The sequence below is a fragment of the Pseudophryne corroboree genome, chromosome 7 (assembly GCF_028390025.1).
Source record: "Pseudophryne corroboree isolate aPseCor3 chromosome 7, aPseCor3.hap2, whole genome shotgun sequence".
In the NCBI taxonomy this organism is placed as follows: domain Eukaryota; kingdom Metazoa; phylum Chordata; class Amphibia; order Anura; family Myobatrachidae; genus Pseudophryne; species Pseudophryne corroboree.
Window position 1 is genome coordinate 295,968,132 of NC_086450.1, and position 22,034 is coordinate 295,990,165.

Genomic DNA, 22,034 nt, shown 5'->3' on the forward strand with positions numbered 1-22,034 from the left:
TGAGTGGCCCACCAGCCAAATCACCTGCAGATTTAATTGCTATCCTGTAAAAAGAAGTGTGTTAATATGATTAATAATATTGAATTTTTGTAATCGTAAGGGAAAATACCTGACCTGCACCCCTAACTGGGGAAGGGGAGGGGAGGGGGGGAAAGGGGTGAGTGGATCACCCAATTTGACTTGAGGCAAAAACACAAAACTTCCATTAGCCGGCAGAAGCCGTAATTAAAACCAACGGTAAAACAGAAATTCTTCAAGGCCCCCACAATCGCAAAGTGCAACTGCAATGAGCGGCTAGTCCTCAAACGGGTGCACTGTCAGGAGAAGGCTGATAAAAATGTGGTCCTGTTTTAATGGAGAAATGTGCTAAGGATACTCCACGCTGCCTGAATCCCCTTTTGGATCCTTACAAGCACAATAGCACAGCCTGCTTTGCATCAGTGGCACTTGCTGTGGACTCCCAGCCATGAGCGACACCCTCCCTCCCCGTGAACTGAGCTGAACACCGCCGCTCCCACACATTGCAATGGACCCTGTATGCTGACAGCTGGTCTCGTCTGAGACCTTAAGGTACCAGTGGTGAGCATCAACTTTACGGTGGTTGGGGAGGTAGTAGCACAGCGCTAGTTCTACGATATAGCTGTATCACAGCTACAGTAAGTGCCAATTATCCACCTTATATTCCCTCTGGAACGCTTTGGGACTTATACCTTTTTCAGTAGTCTAGTGGATCATTCAATATACTGATTCTTGGATGTGCATTTATGTGCGGTATATAAGTGGGACAGATCCTATGGTAGCGTGGTTTATTAATAGCAGTGATTAACTTTTCATATTTTATTCTATGCACTGCATTTATAAATGTTTTAATATATGTGAATGAATAAATTGTCTATGACATAATATTTTATATAGAAAAAGTTCAATTTGGTGCTGCACAGGACTGTTTAGGTAATCTTCATAATGGGCTCTTATAAAATTTGTCCCTTGTAAACCAACAGTGCATGTACATGAAAGATGCCTGAAATAGGTATCCAAGGAATTGATTTTGTTGGTGGTGCACCCAGAGTCAGCCATACATATCGAGGTTTCAAAAGAAAATAGAAAGACTCTGTGTTGGGGCACTCTTTAAAATAAAAACTTAACTTTTAATTAGTATACATTAAAATTTATGGTACACAAACAAACACACAAGCCACCTCCAGGTGAAACGACCGTCTGTGTAAAGTGGTGCTGAACAGTGCACAGTTCAGCCCACGCACCTCCTGGTATCGTATACATGCCCATTTTGGGCTGCTAAATTATTTATTATTTAGAATTTTCTACTTATCGTGGTCCATTTATAGAGTTAAAAATCTAATATTTTTCCTTGCCATTTTTTTGCTCCGATTCCTTACCCCCCTCTGAAGCAATTATGCAGTTATCATGTGTATTATCAGCATAACATCCATTTCTTTTAGGAATTATTATATACTGTGAGATATTTATTTAACAGTTGTCATCCATATAATATCCATAGTAGCTCACTTTTGCTCTTCAGTTATACCACGCATCATGTACAGCAAATTTCTCTATTAGTAACCACTCTGCCTAAGAGGATATACTGTATTTGAACAACTATCATTAGTATTATGATTTGGTAGTAGTTTTATACTGTGAATATTGTGTCATTCTCATTCACTATTTTTCATAACTTTCCATCTATTAATTTTCTACAGGCGAAGGCAACCCGCCTCTCTCATCCACTGTCTGCTATATCATTATATGACAGTGGACAGCAGAAGACGGGTCCTGAACCTATACATTTTCTTGTATCCATTCTTTTTGGCACTCTCTCATCCAAATGCCAGCTAATTATCTCTCTGCAATGCTTAAGCAACAGAGAATCTGTGCATAAATATTGGACAGCAGAAGTGCCTCTTTTCTGGTGGGCGCCAATAACCAAACACTCTCTCATTCACAATTCTTGTGATATTACTGCCATATTTCACTGGCTACGCCCAATCTCGCCTGATCTTGGAAGCTAAGCAGTGAGCAGCTCTATTAGTACCTAGATGGGAGACCGCTAGGGAATATTGGGTGCAGTAATAAAACACTCCTGATTCGGGTGGTCATTCCGAGTTGTTCGCTCGCAAGCTGCTTTTAGCAGCTTTGCACACGCTAAGCCGCCGCCTACTGGGAGTAAATCTTAGCTTAGCAAAATTGCGAATGAAAGATTTTCAATATTGCGAAAAGATTTATCTGTGCAGTTTCTGAGTAGCTCGAGACTTACTCTTCCAGTGCGATCAGTTCAGTGCTTGTTGTTCCTGGTTTGACGTCACAAACACACCCAGCGTTCGCCCAGACACTCCTCCGTTTCTCCAGCCACTCCCGCGTTTTTCCCAGAAACGGTAGCGTTTTTTCAAACACTCCCATAAAACGTCCAGTTTCCGCCCAGAAACACCCACTTCCTGTCAATCACACTCCGATCTCCAGAACGAAGAAAAAACCTGGTAATGCCATGAGTAAAATACCAATCTTCATAGCAAATTTACTTGGCGCAGTCGCAGTGCGAACATTGCGCATGCGCAATTAGCGGAAAATCGCTGCAATGCAAAGAAAATTACCGAGCGAACAACTCGGAATGACCACCTCTGTGTGAACAGCAGAAGTGGTGGCGCAATATTTGACCCCTACCCTTTTCATCCGTTTATTTATCTTTATTACAAAGTATCTGACAGAGATCTGTACACAATTTATTTTAATGATCATAGCTCTTTAAATGGCCAATTAATCTTTACCAGGCAATACCATCACAGTTGACATTTTAAATTAGACTAATTTTCAGTCATAATTTCTATAATAGATGCCACTGTGTTACATATTTGAATTTTCTGTTATTTGGAATCTCTATTTTTTATATTTTCACCTCTGCTGCCACTGACACCTAAATTACTTATAAATTCTTGGAGAATGTGTTACTCCTAGTTTTTGATATTTCAGAATCTGTTATTGGTTTCCAATTTTGGTTACAGATTCGCGCCATTTTATGAGGAAGGTTAAAATCCACAACCTCCCTTAGTGTACTATATGTGTGTTTGTTTGTGTACCATAAATTTTAACATATACTAATTAAAAGTTAAGTTTTAATTTTAAAGTGTCCCAACACAGTCTTTCTTTTTTTTCTTTTGAAACCTCTATAATATTTTATATATAAGCACTCCCTTGTGATATTGTTTATCCTATATATTTTTGAAAATTAAACAAACCCAACAAGAATTGATCCTGCTTAAGGGCAAGCTTGCCCGCTGCGAGCACGTACAAAATGCCGTCATGAAACCGCTGGACTTTCTCTTCTGGTAGCCTACACAACCCGGCCATGGTATCAATCTGTATCCCCAGGTAAACTAAAGATTCCGTCAGACCTTCAGTCTTTTCAGACACCACCGGCACCTCGAAATCCGCAAATAATTCTAAAGCTCCATGAAGCAACCTTATGCAACGATCTGACCCAGGGGGACCAACCAGCAAAAAATCATCTAAGTAGTGCGTAATCCCCTAGTAGCATCTTCCAAACACCAATGGAGGAATGAACTAAATCACTCAAAATATGCACAAGAGATAGAGCAGCCCATAGGCAGGCACCTATCCACGTAAAACCCATTGTCCAATCAAAAACCCATGAACCGAAACGCAGAAGGGTGCAACGGAAAAAGACGAAATGCAGACTCGACGTCTAACTTACACATTAAGGCCCCCCTACCAGATGATCTAATTATGTCCAAAGCCAAACTGAAAGATAAGTAAACAACCCTACAATGCTCCTCTGGGATGTCATCGTTCACCGACATCCTAGCTGGGCAAGAAAGATGCTGTATGAGCCGAAACTTGCCCACAGTCTTCTTCGGGACAATTCCGACAGGCGACAATACTAAATCCGGCACCGGGGAATCCTCAAAAGGCTCTATCATCCTACCCAACTCTACTTCAGCCATAACCTTCTGCCTTAACACTGCTGGAATATCCAGCGCAGAACGCAAATTCTTCCCAGAACCGCAACCCACAGGACCAGAAATTGGCAAAGGGAAGCCGTATGTAAACACCAACCGCAAAAACTCTGCGTCCAACCAACATGGATATCTCTGCAGCCAGGGTGATAACTCTTGCAGTTTAATTGGGGAGGGGGCTATGCCCAACGACTGGAGCCGCTGGCCCACAGCCTTGCTGAGTCGCCGGCGAGGCAGCCCCCCCTGTCCAAGGTTTGCTGCAGTCCTTAATTTCATGGCTTCTCCCACATCTAATACAGGAGTGTCGAAAACGACACTTCCCACCCAACTCACATTGACCATTATTAAAGGTAAAGCTCTTGCCATGCCCCGCGTGCAATTAGCTTGTCCAAAAACTAACATAGTGAGAGCCAGACTGCTTCGCCCATCGCCTCGCGCTAACTCTTTCCTCTGTACCACCAGCACCTTGCATCAGCTCCACATACAATTCCACATCCTTCTTCACAAAATTATAAATCTCGCATCCAAGTCATAACAATGGCAAACCGAACCCTTATACTTGGTGTAAAGCATGTGTATAAGAAAGTGGTAATATACCAGATTCATATGTTCATCTGGACGCGTCTCCAAATAACATGCCGCAAAAATCAACATACACCTAACTCAGTTCTGGTACAAACGCAAAGCGTCCTCACTGCCCTGCCTTTACTTCCTAACCACAAGGAACGCCTCCCTGTCATCACTCATTAGCACAAAAATATTAATATATTGACCCTTACGGATCCGGTCCAGGGCCCCGGGCCTCAACTTCACTACCGTGTTGACACAGTCAACCGTGTCCGACTCTACCAACACTTGCGAAGCAGATGAGCTGGAATACCTGCGACCGCGCCGTTGTCGTCTCTTTACTCTATGCACTCCGCCATCGGAAGAGGATACCCCTTCTGAGGACATAGAGACCAGGGAAGAGTCTGTGCTCCGATGCCTACTCCTCTTCCTACTCTGCTTGCTGGAGCCCTTACCCGTACTCCGACTCTCACCAGAGAAGTAGGATCGTGTACTCGAGTTCACTCCACTACCCGGGCTAAACACACTCCGTCAGGGTCCAATAAAGACTCACCAGCCCAGCCAGCTGCTCCAGCCACTTCGGCTCCCTCAGGATGTCCTCCGGAAGTTGACGCGCTTTCCATTTCACTCCTGTTGTCCGCAGCTGAGGAAACAAGAGAGACATAGTTTCCATGCACCCCAGTCAACCTCCGAACCCGGGACGGGCAACGGGGCCGATGCTCTGCTCCCCCCAGTTGCGGACAGGACTGGTGTAAGCACCGGCGCAATGCTATCAGCCAAGCCACCCAAAGCCGCACCTTGCCCACCAGGTACAGTGGTTATCAATGGAGCCACTGCCCACACAACAGCCTTAAAAATGACCACTTATACCAAAGCGTCCAATGCGGGGGCCGCCAACACCACCGGTGTCCTTTGGTCCAATGCCAGACACAACCTCTGACCCCGACGGATGGTATACCCACCCCCCATCGGAAGCAAAGATCCTGACGAGCCCTCACTGTCAACTACAGTAGAGCCCTCATCCTCTTCTGCATGCTCAGCCTAGACTGTATGTGCCTTATCCTCTTCCTGTCCCGACCATTTCTGCTTGCACCAATCCCCTGTGCACTAACATCACCATGGCGACGCTAGGCTCCACTAGTGCCTAGGCTAACCGCGGGTGCCATGTCAATGCCCTCCAGCAGAGGTCTGCCTCTCTGCCTACCATTTACAGGACCCACCACCATGCCAGGCAAGGAAGACCTACTGCCAGCCTGCGCACCTCGCCCCCCTGAGGGGTACTGGGCCTGCCTAGCAACTCCGGAGTGGGCGTGCTCACCGGCCTGGCCAGGCCCCATGGGCCCCCCCCATCCATATAGCTAAGTGTCCACTCAGGTGCCAGAGCCCCTGGCCGAGCACCCCATCCTGTAAGCTGATGGCTCTTTCCCGCCGGCCCCAGACCATCACCGGCGTACCCCACCATTGCAGCTTGTGCTGAAGATGGAGATGGGACCCTCTGCACCATGCATGCTGGAGGGCGAGTCTGCCCCCGAACGCCCGTGTCTCCTCTCACCCCAGGTGCCTCAGGCATGCACCGACCCACCCAGCATGCTGTAGAGTCTGCCAAGCGCGTGGGCAGACCCACACTGTGCCTGGGCCTACTGGACATGTTAAGAATACAGCAATGAGAACAAGTGAGAGAATTAAAGTAGAATGAGAAAGAGAGATAGAGAAAGAATATATAGAATAAGGATAGAATGATAATAAGAGATAGAGTGAAATAGAAGCAAATTATTATCACAGAATAATGCACAGGATCACTCTACTTATCACTTCCAACGTAAAACTGGAAAGAGACAGAATATTCTATATCAGGATCCTATAACTGTCTCAGTACAGTCTCTATTTCCAACACAACCAATCCCAAACAGGCAGCACATTCCTACGTTTTCCCAAAAAAAACCTTAACCCCTTCCAGTCCACAGTGATACATTGAGGGACATGCTGACTTCCCAGTACGGTGAGTTTATGCTGCTCAGGCACACTTGATGCACACAGTATTTCTGTAATCACATTTGTCCAAAATGCTATCATTTTCTCAATGCATCCTCTTTGATCTGATATGCCAGCCATGCAATACTGAACTTGTAGGGAATTGTTTTTTATGTGTTCAAAGAAATTTATTCTTTTTCTAATGAAATATATTGCACAGTTCAGTTAGATAAAATTTTATGTATAGAATTCCTTATTTAACGCCATTTTTTTTTATCTTCAGCGTAGACTTGTGACTTGACCAGCGTATCACCTATTTTGTCCTTTGCATTCTATGTTGGGTATTTTAATGACCCTACGTGTAATGATGATTTTTTTAGAGTAGCTGATAAATCCATACTCAGGTTTTCTCAATGAAACAGATTTTCATTTAGTAGCTGCTATTGTGACAGTCAGGAAGACTTCTGATTTTAAAATACACAGTTAGACGCCACAGTTTCTTTACATATAAGGAATCAAACTTAAATTCACCTGTTTGAGCTTGAAGCTGAAAAAAACTATATACTTATATAATATACCACAAAACTATGTACTCTGTATGAACCAAACTGAATATATTTAAAATTGAAAATGATTAGTATTACAATGTAAATCAAGAATACTGCAATGCTGATTTAATTTCCCATAAACAAGTAGAAAATAAGCCCCAATTAAGCTTTTTGTGTTTATGTCAAAGACATGTTGGAGCCTCCAGTTGCCCTTGATGCTGTACTCATTGAACCATTCCACCATCTGTCTTATCACCATTATCATCCCCTGATGTGGGATGTAAGCTGCCAATACAACATCCATTATGCACAATACAACATACTGAAATGAAATGATAGGGGAATCATGCATATTAAATCTATTCACCCTCCTGTTGGTCATTTCAAGCACTGAAAGTGTAAGATGGTTGCATCTCATTTAGTTATTTTTATAATTTTTATTCATGTTTCAGAAGATTAATCTTGGTGACTGTATAATAACTTTTGGAGCCTTTATGTTGGCTATCGTATTCCCAATATTATAGTTACTTATTTATTTATTTTTACCTTTATAATGTCTACAGAAATACATTATCACACAGGTGGAATCTTTTTTCCAATATTTATGCAGCATATCTGCCTTTGCTTTGACAAGTATTAGCAATAAGCTACCCATTCTGTGTTTTAGAATTGTTGGTCATGTACATTAGAAATATATTTGAAACTTTTTTTGCTAAATCAATTATTAGATCAGATTTTGTGTATTAACTCATTTGTAGAATGTTGAAAAAATTGCATCATGTATAGTTATTCATTTTTAACATTTATTGTTTATTGTGCTGCCGATGACACGCTTAGTAAACAACAATTGGCCAATCTCAGCATACTCACAATTGCTTAGTGACTTCCGAAGATTATGATTTTTCTATGGGTTGCATTAAATAATTATATTTAATTAATATGTTTATATTGATTTAATTGTTTTTATGTAATCTGAGGCAATTCCCACAATGTTATTGTTTTTTTTAAATGTTATGCTGAAAACTATGAATATATAAGGGTGTTTCAATAAGTAATGTAATAAGAATTCTCACGTGTTTAATGTTTTCTATTTCATTCTACTTTCCTGCCAGACCAGAGCAGGTAGACCACTGTTTCATCTCACAGCCATTAGACTGTGGTGGACATGTTTGGCTGGCCGGATTGCTACTCATCTTGAAAGTCTATCCTGCCATTATCAAGGCAGTGCACCAAACCCAAACCTGTTTCTGTGACATTATCACCAGACACTTCAACAAGTTGGTGATGAATTTCAGCTGCTGATGTGCCCTTTATACTCTAAAGTTAATTACATTACACCTCAATGTTTGACCATGTTTCCGCCAGTCCCGCCATATTACAACTGATGTTAGGACAGTATGATTGATATGAGTCACACTCTAATGGCTGTGAGGGGAAGCAGTGGTCTACCTGCCATGATTTACTGGAAACACGTGAGAGGTCTTGTTACCTTACCTATTGAACCAGCCTCATACTTTGCCAAGCACTGACTAACTCCAGGGTCATAACCAGGGGTAAGAGTACCATCTAAGTCCCCATCCAGATCACTATGTCAAACAGACAGCACCTTTGCTGCCCCAGTAGCATCTGTACTTGTTTTTGCTGTTATATTTGACCCCCTGCACTTAACTCTATTTGTTAAGAGGACACATGATAAGGTACACCTGTTCACTTGTTTTTAATTAAAATTTCTAATCATCTAATTAAATAAAAGCAAGCAGAAATTCTCAGGATGTTCAGTTATTGTCAAGGTCAAGCACCTGAAAGGGTCAAGAAATGTGACTTACTGTAAGTAAATTCGACAGCAGAACAATAGTTGGAGTCAGATGGGGTGGTTTCAGTCATATTAGAAATCATAAATCTGATATTTTGATGCACAACAATTTCTAGAGATTACAAAGAATGGAGCAAAAAATAAAAAAGCCTCCAGTTTTGTAGTTCTGTGGACAAAAGCAGAGGCCACAGAAGAATATCCAGAGTCAAGCTAACGGAAAGTGAGTTATTCAAATAACCATTTATGACAACTGAGGAATTCAGAAGAGCATCTCTCAATAAACAGCATTGCATTACATGGAGTGTATTGGCTACTGCAGAGGAAGACCACAGTGGGTTTCACTGCAGTCAGCTAAGAACAGGAAACTGGGGCTACAGTGGGCACAGGTTCATAAAAGCTGGGCAGTAGAAGATTGAAAATACAATGTGCCTGGTCTGGTTAATATTAAGTAAGTATCATTAAAATTTGACATAAACAACTTGAATCCATGGATTAATTCTACCCTTTGTCAATGATTCATGCTAGTGATTGTGTAATAGTATGGGCAATGTCTCCATGTCACACATTTGGCCTCTTAATACCAATTGTGCATCACTTAAAAGTCACCACCTACTTTAGTATTGTTGCTAAGTACATCTATCTCCAGAGTCTACATAATAATAATAATAATAATAATAAGGACAATTCGAATTTGGAATTCCCTGCCTGAGAGAGTAGTAATAGCGGACTTGGTCATTACTTTTAAGAATGGGCTAGATAAATACCTAATGGTCAAAGATATACAGGGTTATGGTGTGTAGATCACGAATTATAGTTATAAGAAATAAAAAAGGAATAAACATAACGGACGACATTCACATCAGATAAAATTAGTCCTATAAATAATATAGTGTAGGACACCACAATTGGTTGAACTCGATGGACAAATTGTCTTTTTTCAACCTCAGAATCTATTATTATTATTATTATTATTATTATTGTTATTATTAGTAGTAGTAGTATTATTAGTAGTATTTATGGGGCTCCACAAGGTGTACGTAGTGTTGAAGAATGAAAACAAAGTGGCATATGCATCAAAGCTTGTAGGGCGAGATTCAATTGTTTACAGCACTGACAGCCAGTAGATGGCACCCAATGGAGTAAATAAATACTTGCTCTGTTTGGGAGCAATCAGCTGCTGGTGTCTGTATTTCAGCTTGAGCCCCCTCAAGGGAGGTGAGCTGAAATGTGCAAAAAGTTGCCTGTTTGGGCACCTAAATGGGACCTTTCATGCTGTGCCCAATACTTTTGTTGGGCTTAGCTGTTTAATGCTGCTAAACCCAACCTCTCTGGGCATGATGTGCATGATAATAAAGTGTAGAGATATAATATACCAACCAATCAGCTTCTAACCTGGGCTATATAGATGAGGTTATAATGAGAGTAGCTGAGTACACTGATGATACTATTTGCTGGAGAATACTCTGGGGCAATGACTCCAGTGGTTTAACCAGTGGGTTAACCCTGCTGGAAGTCTCTAATACTGGAGACCAGACTAGAACTGGTGAAAACTGGAACCTGACTGGAACCAGTGGGTGCTGGAGACTGGGCTGGAACTGGAGATCTTAGACACCAGGCTGGAACTAGTGTTACTATAATCAAGAACACTGGATATTAGGTTAGTACCAGAGGTACTGAACACCAGACTGGGACTTGTGGCACAGAGACTGAACACCAGTCTAGGGATACAGTCAAAATCCTATCAGTCAGGATCCTGACAGTCAGAAGATCCAACAATGGACTCCTGATGGCCAGAATTCAGACACAACACAGTAAGTATTTTTAGCTAACCGCTTCCACTAATCCCAACCATATCCCACCTCTTCTGCAGCCTAACCTTAACGGCCCCCCTAAGCCTAAATATAACAACCCTCCAGCAGCCTTACCCTAACTTCTCCCACCGCTCAAACAAACCTTCCCCTAGTGCCTAACCCCAACCCCAGTACTTACCTCCTGAATGTGCCAGGATTCTGGACATTGGGATCCAGCTGTAGGTCTTCTGACATGATTTTGACTACATCACTAGAGACTGATAAGGATTCAACTGCTCTCCTCATTAAACTTGAGGAACTAGGAGATCTATAGTACAGGACAACACCGGGCTCTGTTCACAGGATATAACAAGCTCTTACACCAACATTCCACATGATGAATACTTGTTAGCCAATTATAAGTCATTGGAAGGTAATCCTCTATATACAGGAACTGATTTACAGGATTTTCTCCTTCAATTGGGACTTTCACTTTGAAGTTATGGGATGTGTGAAGGGTTCAAATGATGCACCCTCAACTGCTAAATTATTTATGTTTCTGATAGATAAACACTTTTTCTTCACATGTGAAGTGAGAGATAGGATGCTATTTTATATCAGAAACTACATAAGATGCGTTGTTGTTGGAGGGTTAGCCATGAAGAATTCCAATTGATGGAAACAATCAATGCACAAGACAGCCACATTCAATTTACTTATTGTTCTAGTCTTGAACAAATCTCATTTTTAGATGTATCCATTACAGTTAAAATAATAAAATCTCTAACCTCTCTTTTCAAGAAGCCAACGGACAGAAATACTTTGTTACTAGCCAAAGCTATCATTCCCCGCTCTGAAAAGAGGGCTGCCCTTCTCACAACTTCTGAGAGTTAAACAAATGACAAGCAGATAAACAGATGTGGAGACCATGCTGGAAAAGTTCAGAGAATGAGGGTACTCAGAAACTACATTGCTGTCAGGAACACACAAGGTTGACACTATCCTTAGGGCAGATACTTTGACCAAAACATCATGTAAATCTAAACAGGACAAGATTCATTTTAGCACACTGGTTCAACACTTCACATAAAATCTTTCAAATACTACTAGGTCACCTTTGCCTATTGTGCACAATGATAAGGTCTGGAAAGGCTTCAAACAGACCAGTATCATGTCCTGTTACCAAATAGGCAGAAATATCCAAGATTGGACAGTGTTAACAGACATCACATCTGTCCATCCAACCATCTGTACAAAAGAAACATGGTGGATGCTATAAATGTAATGGCTACACAACTTTCACGCATATGATCGATAACATATATTGTACTTCTTTCTCCCACATACAGGTCACAAATATAACATCAATAACATGTACTAGTCCCTTTGCCTGTGTGGCTTGTGATATATTGCATCAGTCATCTATCAGAGCTGACTTTAATGGGAAAACTTCAGATCAGCCAGTAACAAGGCATATTTCTAAGTTTAAGCATAGCATAGCCAGCTTAAAACACATTATTACAGGCCACATCCCTGAAAAAAGTTGGTGATTGAAATAAACGATTGTTTCATCTAGAATCCAAGTGGATTTTTGCTTTGCATAAGAGCAACCCCATGGGCTAAATGACCATCTCTCATTTAGTGCTTTCCTTTAATAATACTTTACATATACTTTGCCACTTTGTTGTTTCATATAGTGAAATTTTACACTGACTTTTTTAGACAGTTCCCTGGCGGTGTTTCCTTATAGTCCCCTTGCCCTTCTTTCTGATGGATTCTCCTGCTTTTTTTCTTGACATTCAGCTGCTCTGTCATTTATTTTCTATTATTGTTGTTTACCCTTATGGGTAATTTATATCCAACTACCATCACTTTTCTCTATTAGGTCACCTGTATAACCTTGTGTGCATCCTGATGTTAATCATTTTGTAATGCAGCTAGTGTCTTGATACCGTTGGATGTTTTTGTGCTTTGTACTGTTTTCATTCGTACTGCTGTTTTGTTTACAGTGAGGTGGAGGGTTGCACTGTTGTGTTGGGTTGCCCGGCAATGGAGGCTGGGCCATGCTAAAGTAAATCTGATTGTCACCAGAAGTCCAGTTAACACTATTGATAAAACTAGAGGCAAAACAAGCATGTTCATCACCAGGTGTTATTAAAGGCAAGCTTTGTTACATGTTCTGTGTTGCTCCGTGAAAACAGGATCTTAAAGACCAAAAAACATCAGATTATAGGGGTCTCCTGTTCAGATTTCTTCTACAAGTCTATTGAATGCCTGGGCTATATTCCAGATTTGGAAGTCTTCATAGAGTGGAGAAAAATTATTCCATAAGAGCATTTTACTTTGACCTGCCATACCCCCTGAATGGAGCTGTATTGAGATAAGCACATATATTAATACTAAATTTACACACATTACATACTTTATGACCTTCAAAGGTATTTTTATACTGCACTATGAGCGCCTTGTTGTTGTTTTATTTTTATTTTACACTCACTGGATTTACAGAGGGACAGCCTATTTGCTAGGACTGTGTTCAGCTTTTTATCTGAGTTTACCTAAAGTAACCCGAAACCCCAAGTGGAATTATCTAGGCATCTGTATTTATACCACAATTTATGGTACTGGTTCGAAGTTAGATCCACTAATTGTGGCTCCATTGGGTTCCAAGCCTCAAGCCATTTCCAGATGTTACCTCTACATGACAAATACCCTGTGACTCTTCAATTGGATACACATCCCGAATTAAGGGTGTGATTGGCCATTTTTTCTGGCATTCCAATCCTTCTACAAATATGCCAAGCTGACTAATTGATTATGCACACACGTGGGTTTGACACCTGATATACACCCCTGATGAAGTCATTGTGACAAAACATGTTAGCTATATTATTGGAGTTGACATCTGTATTGTATCGCAAAATGAATTGCTGAACCATAACTGGATGAATATACTCTTATGAATTGTAATCCGAAATAACAGATGTTATATATATGTCAACATAAGTGATACAAATGTTATTGTATGTTTTGTTTTATCGTGATTAAATTTTATGTATAAACAACCACTTTTAGAAAAAGTTTTTATTAGTATATCTGATGGCTGTACCTAGTATTGTGAACTAGAGATATACACATTAGCATACCCAGATTTTGTATTATTTGTATTTCTCTTACGTCCTAGAGGACGCTGGGGTCCATTTTAGTACCATGGGTGTAGACGGTTCTGCAGGAGCCTTTGGCACTTTAAGACTTTTCAGCAGTGTGAATTGGCTCCTCCCTCTATGACCCTCCTCCAGACCTCAGTTTAGAAAATGTGCCCAGGAGACTGGATGCACACTAGTGGAGCTCTACAGAGCTTTGCTGGAAAAAGACTTTCTTAGGTTTTTTATTTTACAGGGAAGCTGCTGGCAACAGCTTCCCTGCTTCGTGGGACTTAGAGAGGGAAGTAGGAACCAACTTCTCAATTAGTTAATGGTTCTGCTTCCGCTGACAGGACACCATTAGCTCCTGAAGGGTACTGAACATAGCCCAAGTCTGGCCAGCATTCACTGCCACGGCACTGCCGCCACCCCCTAACAGAGCCAGAAGTCAGAAGGCTGCAGAGAGGGGATCCTTCGGTCATCGTTGGCGGCATACAGGTACACGCGCATCGCGCGCCATGTCTCTCAGCACAAGGGTGCGGAGCACAGGCGCGCTCTGAGGGCATGTTTTAAAACCTTACTCTCACTGGCAAAAAGGGTACATACATGTACAGCCGCTGATGTGCCATCCCCAGCCAGTATAAATATTACATCGCTGAGGCTGAAGGGAGGGGCTTCTCCTCAGACTTGCCAGAACACTCACTCGTGCCATTTTCTCTTGCAGAAACTCCAGTGTGAAGCTCCTGAACGCTGTTTCTCCTCATGACAACGCTGATACAATACAGGGTGTTATAGAAGGGGCAGAGATTGTTCATTATAATTAGGTCTTTGGGCCTATTATTGATATATGCGCTGTAAGTGGGTAATATTTCCACAACTCACAATAAGGCACAGTGTGTGGACTGGCAAATCCCTCTGTGTCTCTCTGACAGACTTTAGGCCCTCATTCCGAGTTGTTTGCTCATTAGTGGTTTTCGCAACAGAGCGATTTGTCGCAAACTGCGCATGCGCAAAGTTCGCAGTGCGTCTGCGCCAAGTAAATTTGCCAAAAAGTTAGGTATTTTACTCACGGCTTAACGAAGAAATTTCTTTGTTCTGGTGATCGGAGTGTGATTGACAGGAAGTGGGTGTTTCTGGGCGGAAACTGGCCGTTTTATGGGTGTGTGCGGAAAAACGCTGCCGTTTCTGGGAAAAACACGGGAGTGGCTGGAGAAATGGGGGAGTGTCTGGGCGAACGCTGGGTGTGTTTGCGACGTCAAACCAGGAACGAAACTGACTGAACTGATCGCAGTGGCAGAGTAAGTCCCGAGCTACTCAGAAACTGCAAAGAAATTTCTATTCGCAATTATGCAAATCTTTCATTCGCAATTCTGCAAAGCTAAGATTCACTCCCAGTAGGCGGCGGCTTAGCGTGAGCAAAGCTGCTAAAAGCAGCTAGCGAGCGAACAACTCGGAATGAGGGCCACAGTGTAGATCTGTCCCCAATAGCTGCCCTGTGTGATAGGGGTGTGTGTGTGTGTGTGTGTGTGTGTGTGTGTGTGTGTGTGTGTGTGTGTTCAAGTTGTAACATGTCAGACATTGGGGAGGCTTCTTCCCAGGAAGAACCCATTTTAGATGCACAAGAGGGTAATGTGGTGGCCCTTTCCTCTCAGAAGGAGCCGGAGTGGGTGAGAATTTTGCAAAAGAATGTCAATGCTTGCAAAGAAATTCTCTGAGTCTGAACAACAGACTAAATATTGGAGGCAGTCTGTGGAGGATGCATTGCTTACTGACCCCTCCATATCGTCCACTCGGGTCCCATCCAGTTCCCAGAAAAGGTCTCTGGCCCAGATAATGCAAGGGGAAACAGACATAGATTCCGACACTGACGTCGACACTGGGGATTTAAGAGGGGTAGACCACAAGTTAGCCAAAAGCATACAATGTATGATAGTCGCTATAAAGGATGTGTTGGAGTTTCCTGAAACAACACTGGTCCCTGAGGAAAAGGATTATTTTAAATTAAATAAAAAGCAGGTTGTGAATTTTCTTCCTTCAAAGGATTTGAATGCGTTCTTTGAAGAATCCTGGGCTAACCCAGAGAAGAAATTCACCCTTTCTAGAAGGATATGTGTAGCGTACCCTTTCCCTGAGAAAGACAGGCACAAATGGGAGACACCCTCAATGATGGACACCTCAGTTTCTCGGCTGTCTAAGAAAATAGTTTTTCCTGCACCTGGCTCAGCCACTTTAAAAGATCCAGCTGACCGTAAATTAGAATCAACCCTAAAATCCATATATATGGCTAACGGAACGGTGCTCAGGCCCACCATTGCTTGTGCGTGGGTAGGTAACGCTGCAGAAAAAATGGTCTGACAACTTGCTTGTTAACATAGACACAGTTAACAGGGATGAAATAGTCCTAACTCTCAGCTATATCAAAGATGCTGCAGGTTACTTAGTTGAAGCTATGAAGGATATTGGGTTGCTGAGTTCAAGATCCTCCGCTATGGTGATTTCAGCCCGCAGGGCGCTGTAGATCCGCCAATGGAATGCTGATGCAGAATCAAAAAAGAATATTGAGGCGCTTCCTTACAATGGAGAAGCCCTCTTTGGAGACAAGCTGGATGCCATTATTTCAACAACTACATCAGGCAAGACAGCATTTCTGCCTTCCACAGCTGCTCCACCTAGGAAAGGATTTCATTCTCATACGATCCAATCCTTTCGGCCCAACAAGTCCAAAAAGGCAAAGGGTACCCCTTCTTCACAGGAAGAGGTCGAGGAAGAGGTAAAAAATCTACAACACCATCAGGCTCGCAGGAGCAGAAATTAACAGCTACTTCTGCTAAAACCTCAGCATAACGCTTGGGCTCCCCTGTGGGAGTACGATCAGGTGGGGGCACATCTACTGTCTTTCAGCCAGGTCTGGGTTTACTAAGATCTGGATCCTTGGGTATTGCAGATAGTATCCCAAGGGTACAAATTGGAATTTCAGGACCTTCCCCATGCCGATTTTTCAAATCAGCCTTACCAGCTTCTGTTCAGGACAGAGCAAAAGTGCTGAACGCAATACAGAAATTATGTCAAGACAATGTAATTTACTTTGTTCCTGTGTCACAACAGGAAAAAGGGTTTTATTCAAGCCTGTTTGTAGTGCTGAAACCAGATGGCTTGGTCAGACCGATTCTAAACCTAAAGACTCTGAACCTTTATTTGAAAAGGTTCAAATTCAAGATGGAATCCCTGAGAGTGGTGATCTCCAGCTTGGAGGAATAGGAATTTCTGGTATCTATGGACATCAAAGATGCTTATTTACATGTTCCCATCTACCCGCCGCATCAGGCATACCTGAGGTTTGCGGAGCAGAACTTCCACTACCAGTTCCAAACATTGCCTTTCGGGCTCTCCACGGCTCAGAGAATATTCACCAAGGTGATGGCAGAGATGATGGTTCTTCTTCGCAAGAAAGGAATCACAGTCATCCCATACTTGGACGTTCTCCTCATAAAAGCGAGATCCAGGGAGAAACTAGTGCAGAACATTGCACTTTCCCTGACGGTGATTCAACAGCATGGTTGGAACATAAACCTTCCAAAATCACAATTGGAACCCACAATGAGGTTATCATTTCTGGGAATGATATTGGATACGGAAGCACAGAAAGTATTCCTACCAGTGGAAAAGGCTCTGGAGATCCAGAGGATAGTCAAACAAGTTTTAAAACCAGCACATGTATCGATTCATCAGTGCATTCGCCTGCTGGGGAAGATGGTAGCGGCCTACAAGGCTCTACAATTTGTCAGATTCCACGCCAGGGTGTTACAATGGGACCTACTGGACAAATGGTCCGGATTGCACCTACACATGCACCGGAGAATAATCCTGTCAACAAAAGCCAGTATTTCACTCTTGTGGTGGCTTCAAAGTTCTCACCTCCTGGAGGGACGCAGGTTCGGGATTTAGACTTGGATCCTGGTGACCACAGATGCAAGCCTCCGAGGTTGGGGAGCAGTCACGCAAGGGGAAAGCTTCCAAGGATGATGGTCAAGTCAAGAAGTACTCCTTCACATAAACATTCTGGAATTGAGAGCTGTGTACAACAGTCTTCATCAAGCGGCACGCCTTCTTCAAGGTCGTCCCATACAGAGCCAGTCAGACAATGTAACGGCAGTAGCTTACAATTAACCGCCAGGGGGGAACAAAAATTAGAGCGGCAATGGCAGAGGTGACAAAGATACTCCTCTGGGCAGAAAGACATGCAAAAAGCTCTGTCGGCAATTTTCATTCCGGGAGTGGACAACTGGGAAACAGACATCCTCAGCAGACACGATCTCCATCCAGGAGAATGGGGCCTCCACCCAGAAGTCTTTGCAGAGGTAGCAGATCGTTGGGGTGTTCCTCAAGTTGATATGATGGCATCACATCTCAAAAAGAAGCTTCAGAAATATTGTTCCAGGTCGAGAGACCCACAAGCAATAGAAGTGGATGCACTGGTGACCCAGTGGGTGTTTCAGTTGGTGTATCTGTTCCCTCCACTTCCACTAATACCAAAAGTTCTCAAGATCATCAGAAGAACAAAAGTTCGGGCAATTCTCATTCGAGACTGGCCAAGGCGGGCTTGGTATCCAGATCTTCAGGAGTTATTACTGGAAGATCCTCAGCCTCTTCCTTTTCGTGAGGACCTGCTTCAGCAGGGTCCATTTATTTATCAAGACTCACAGCGGCTGCGTTTGTCGGCATGGCTGTTGAACGCCAGATCCAAGCCCATAAGGGTATTCCCAATGAAGTCATTCCCACACTTATTCTGGCAAGGAAAGAGGTAACGTCCAAACATTACCATTGTATTTGGAGAAAATATGTATCTTGGTGTGAATCCAAGAAGTCTCCTGTGGTGAAGTTTAAATTAGGATGTCTTCTCCTATTTCAACAGGCGGGTGTGGATGCTGGCTTGAGATTAGGGTCTATCAAGGTCCAAATTTTGGCCTTGTCCATTTTCTTTCAGAAACAGTTGGCTTCCCTTCCTGAGGTCCAGACATTCGTGAAGGGGGTTCTGTGCATCCAACCTCCGTTTGTGCCTCCTGCGGCACCATGGGATCTTAATGTGGTGTTGCAGTTCCTTAAATCGGACTGGTTTGAGCCTCTACAAGAGGTAGAGTTGAAGTTTCTAACTTGGAAAGTGGTCATGCTGTTGGCCTTGGCCTCAGGCAGACGAGTGTCTGAATTAGGGGCTCTGTCACACTAGAGTCCTTATTTGTTTTTTCATAAAGATAGAGCTGAACTGTGGACGCGTCAGCATTTTCTTCCAAAGGTTGTGTCTTATTTCCATATCAACCAACTTGTGGTGGTGCCAGTGGCTTCTAACACCTCAGCCATTTCAAAGTCCTTGGATGTCGTCAGAGCGCTGAGGACTTATGTTGCAAGAACGGCTCAGATTAGGAAAATAGAATCTTTGTTTGTCCTCTATGACCCAACAAGATTGGGGGTCCTGCCTCTAAGCAGACTATTGCGCGCTGGATCAGAAGTACCAATCAGCACGCTTATTTCACGGCAGGATTGCCGTTACCGAGTTCAGTAAAGGCCCACTCTACAGGGAAAGTGGGTTCTTCCTGGGCGGCTGCCCTGGGTGTCTCGGCATTGCAAATTTGCTGAGCAGCTACTTGGTCAGGGGCAAACACGTTTGCTAAGTTTTTCAATTTTGACACCTTGGCTGCTGACGACCTTCGGTTTGGTCAGTCAGTTCTACAGGAACATTAGCACTTTCCCGCCCATACTGGGAGCTTTGGTACATCCCCATAGTACTAAAATGGACCCCAGCATCCTCTAGGATGTAAGAAAAAAAATAGGATTTTAATTACCTACCGGTAAATCCTTTTCTCGTAGTCCATAGAGGATGCTGGGTGCCCGCCCAGTGCTCATTTTTCCTGCAGAATTATGTTTTATCTTTTTACACAGGTTCTCATGTGTTAAGATGTTCACAGCTGTTGCTGTTGCGTTATGCATGCACGTTAGCATGGGTTATGTTGAAAGCCATGTTAGGCGGCATGTTTTATATGGTGTGAGATGGTGTGAATCTCGCCACTAGTTTAATGTAAATTCTTCTCTCGAAGTTGTCCGTCTCCTTGGGCACAGTTCCTATACTGAGGTCTGGAGGAGGGGCATAGAGGGAGGAGCCAATTCACACTGTTGAAAAGTCTTAAAGTGCCGAAGGCTCCTGCGGAACCATCTATACCCCATGGTACTAAAAAGGACCCAAGCATCCTCTATGGACTACGAGAAAAGGATTTTCCGGTAGGTATTTAAAATCCTATTTTTTGGGGACCTCTACTGACAAGGGATTCATCTAGTAGTTCTGCTATTCAGTCAAAGCCAACAAGGGCTTATTTCTGTGTATACATGTATAATCTTAAGTACACAAAAGACAAGGGCACCTTTTAGTGCTGTAATAATGTGTAAACAACATCAGTAGTGCCAATTTCTTAACGAGAACCTGAACCATAAAACAATAAATTTAGGGCTAATCTAATAGCTTGAAATGATACCACATGAAGTCCCAGCAATATGAGTGTTTGGATTTTAATTATGACTCCATAATACAGAAAAGAAACATGAAAACAAAGGCATAATCCTTTGCTTATACAATATTTTAGGAGAAAGAGAACTTATCTGACAACAGCCAAACAACAAAGTTAACTAACGAGTTTCATCATGATGGAACTACGTCTCATCGCTCAGATTTCCTCAGATGTAATGCAAGTATGTATATTATATATATATATACATACATACAGTATATTATATATATATATACATATATTAGAGATGTGCAGCAGGCATTTTTCGGGTTTTGTGTTTTGGTTTTGGATTCAGTTCCACGGTCGTGTTTTGGATTCAGATGCATTTTGGCAAAACCTCCCTTAAGAATTTTTGTCGGATTCGGGTGTTTTTTTTTTTAAAAACCCTCAAAAACAGCTTAAATCATAGAATTTGGGGGTAATTTTGATCCTATAGTATTATTAACCTCAATAACCATAATTTCCACTCATTTCCAGTCTATTCTGAATACCTCACACCTCACAATATTATTTTTAGTCCTAAAATTTGCACCGAGGTCGCTGGATGACTAAGCTAAGCGACCTAAGTGGGCGGCACAAACACCTGGCCCATCTAGGACTGGCACTGCAGTGTCAGACTTGATGGCACTTAAAAAAAATAGTCCCCAAACAGCACATGATGCAAAGATAAATAAAAAAAAAGAGGAGCAAGATGGAATTGTCCTGGGGCCCTCCCACCCTTATGTTGTATAAACAGGACATGCACACTTTAACAAACCCATAATTTCGGCGACAGGGTCTGCCACACGACTGTGGCTGAAATGACTGGTTGGTTTGGGCCCCCACCAAAAAAGAAGCAATCGATGTCTCCTTGCACAAACTGTCTCTATAGAGGCAGGATGTCTACCTCCTCCTCATCGTCTGATTCCTCACCACTTTCACTGTGTACATCCCCCTCCTCACAGAGTATTAATTTGTCCCCACTGGAATCCACCATCACAGATCCCTGTGTACTTTCTAGAGGCAATTGCTGGTAATTTTCTCCACAGAGGAATTGATTATAATTCATTTTGATGAACATAATCTTCTCCACATTTTCTGGAAGTAAACTCCTACACCGATCACTGACAAGGTTACCGGCTGCACTAAACACTCTTTCGGAGTACACACTGGAGGGGGGGCAACTTAGGTAAAATAAAGCTGGTTTGTGCAAGGGCCTCCAAATTGCCTCTTTTTTCTGCCAGTATACGTATGGACTGCCTACAGTGATGCTGTCACTCATATAATCCTCCACTATTCTTTCAATGGTGACAGAATCATATGCAGCGACAGTAGACGACATGTCAGTAATCATTGGCAGGTCCTTCAGTCTGGACCAGATGTCAGCACTTGCTCCTGACTGCCCTACATCACCGCCAGTGGGTGGATTTGGAAATTTTATCCTTTTCCTGGCACCTCCAGTGGTGGGAGAAAATGAAGGAGGAGCTGTTGGCAGGTCAAGTTTCCTCTTGACTTGACAATTGTCTCACCAGCAGGTCTTTGAACATCTGCAGACTTGTGTCTGCCGGAAAGAGAGATACAACATAGGCTTTAAACCTAGGATCGAGCACGGTGGCCAAAATGTAGTGCTCTGATTTCAATAGATTGACCACCCATGAATCCTGGTTAAGCGAATGAAGAGCT

At 42.7% G+C, this 22,034-nt stretch overlaps 1 pseudogene; it reads left to right on the top strand.

Moving 5' to 3' along the window:
* Nucleotides 1–1,972: 1,972 nt before the first annotated feature.
* On the top strand, nt 1,973–2,091 carry LOC134946024 (5S ribosomal RNA; annotated as a pseudogene).
* The last annotated feature ends 19,943 nt before the right edge of the window (nt 2,092–22,034 follow it).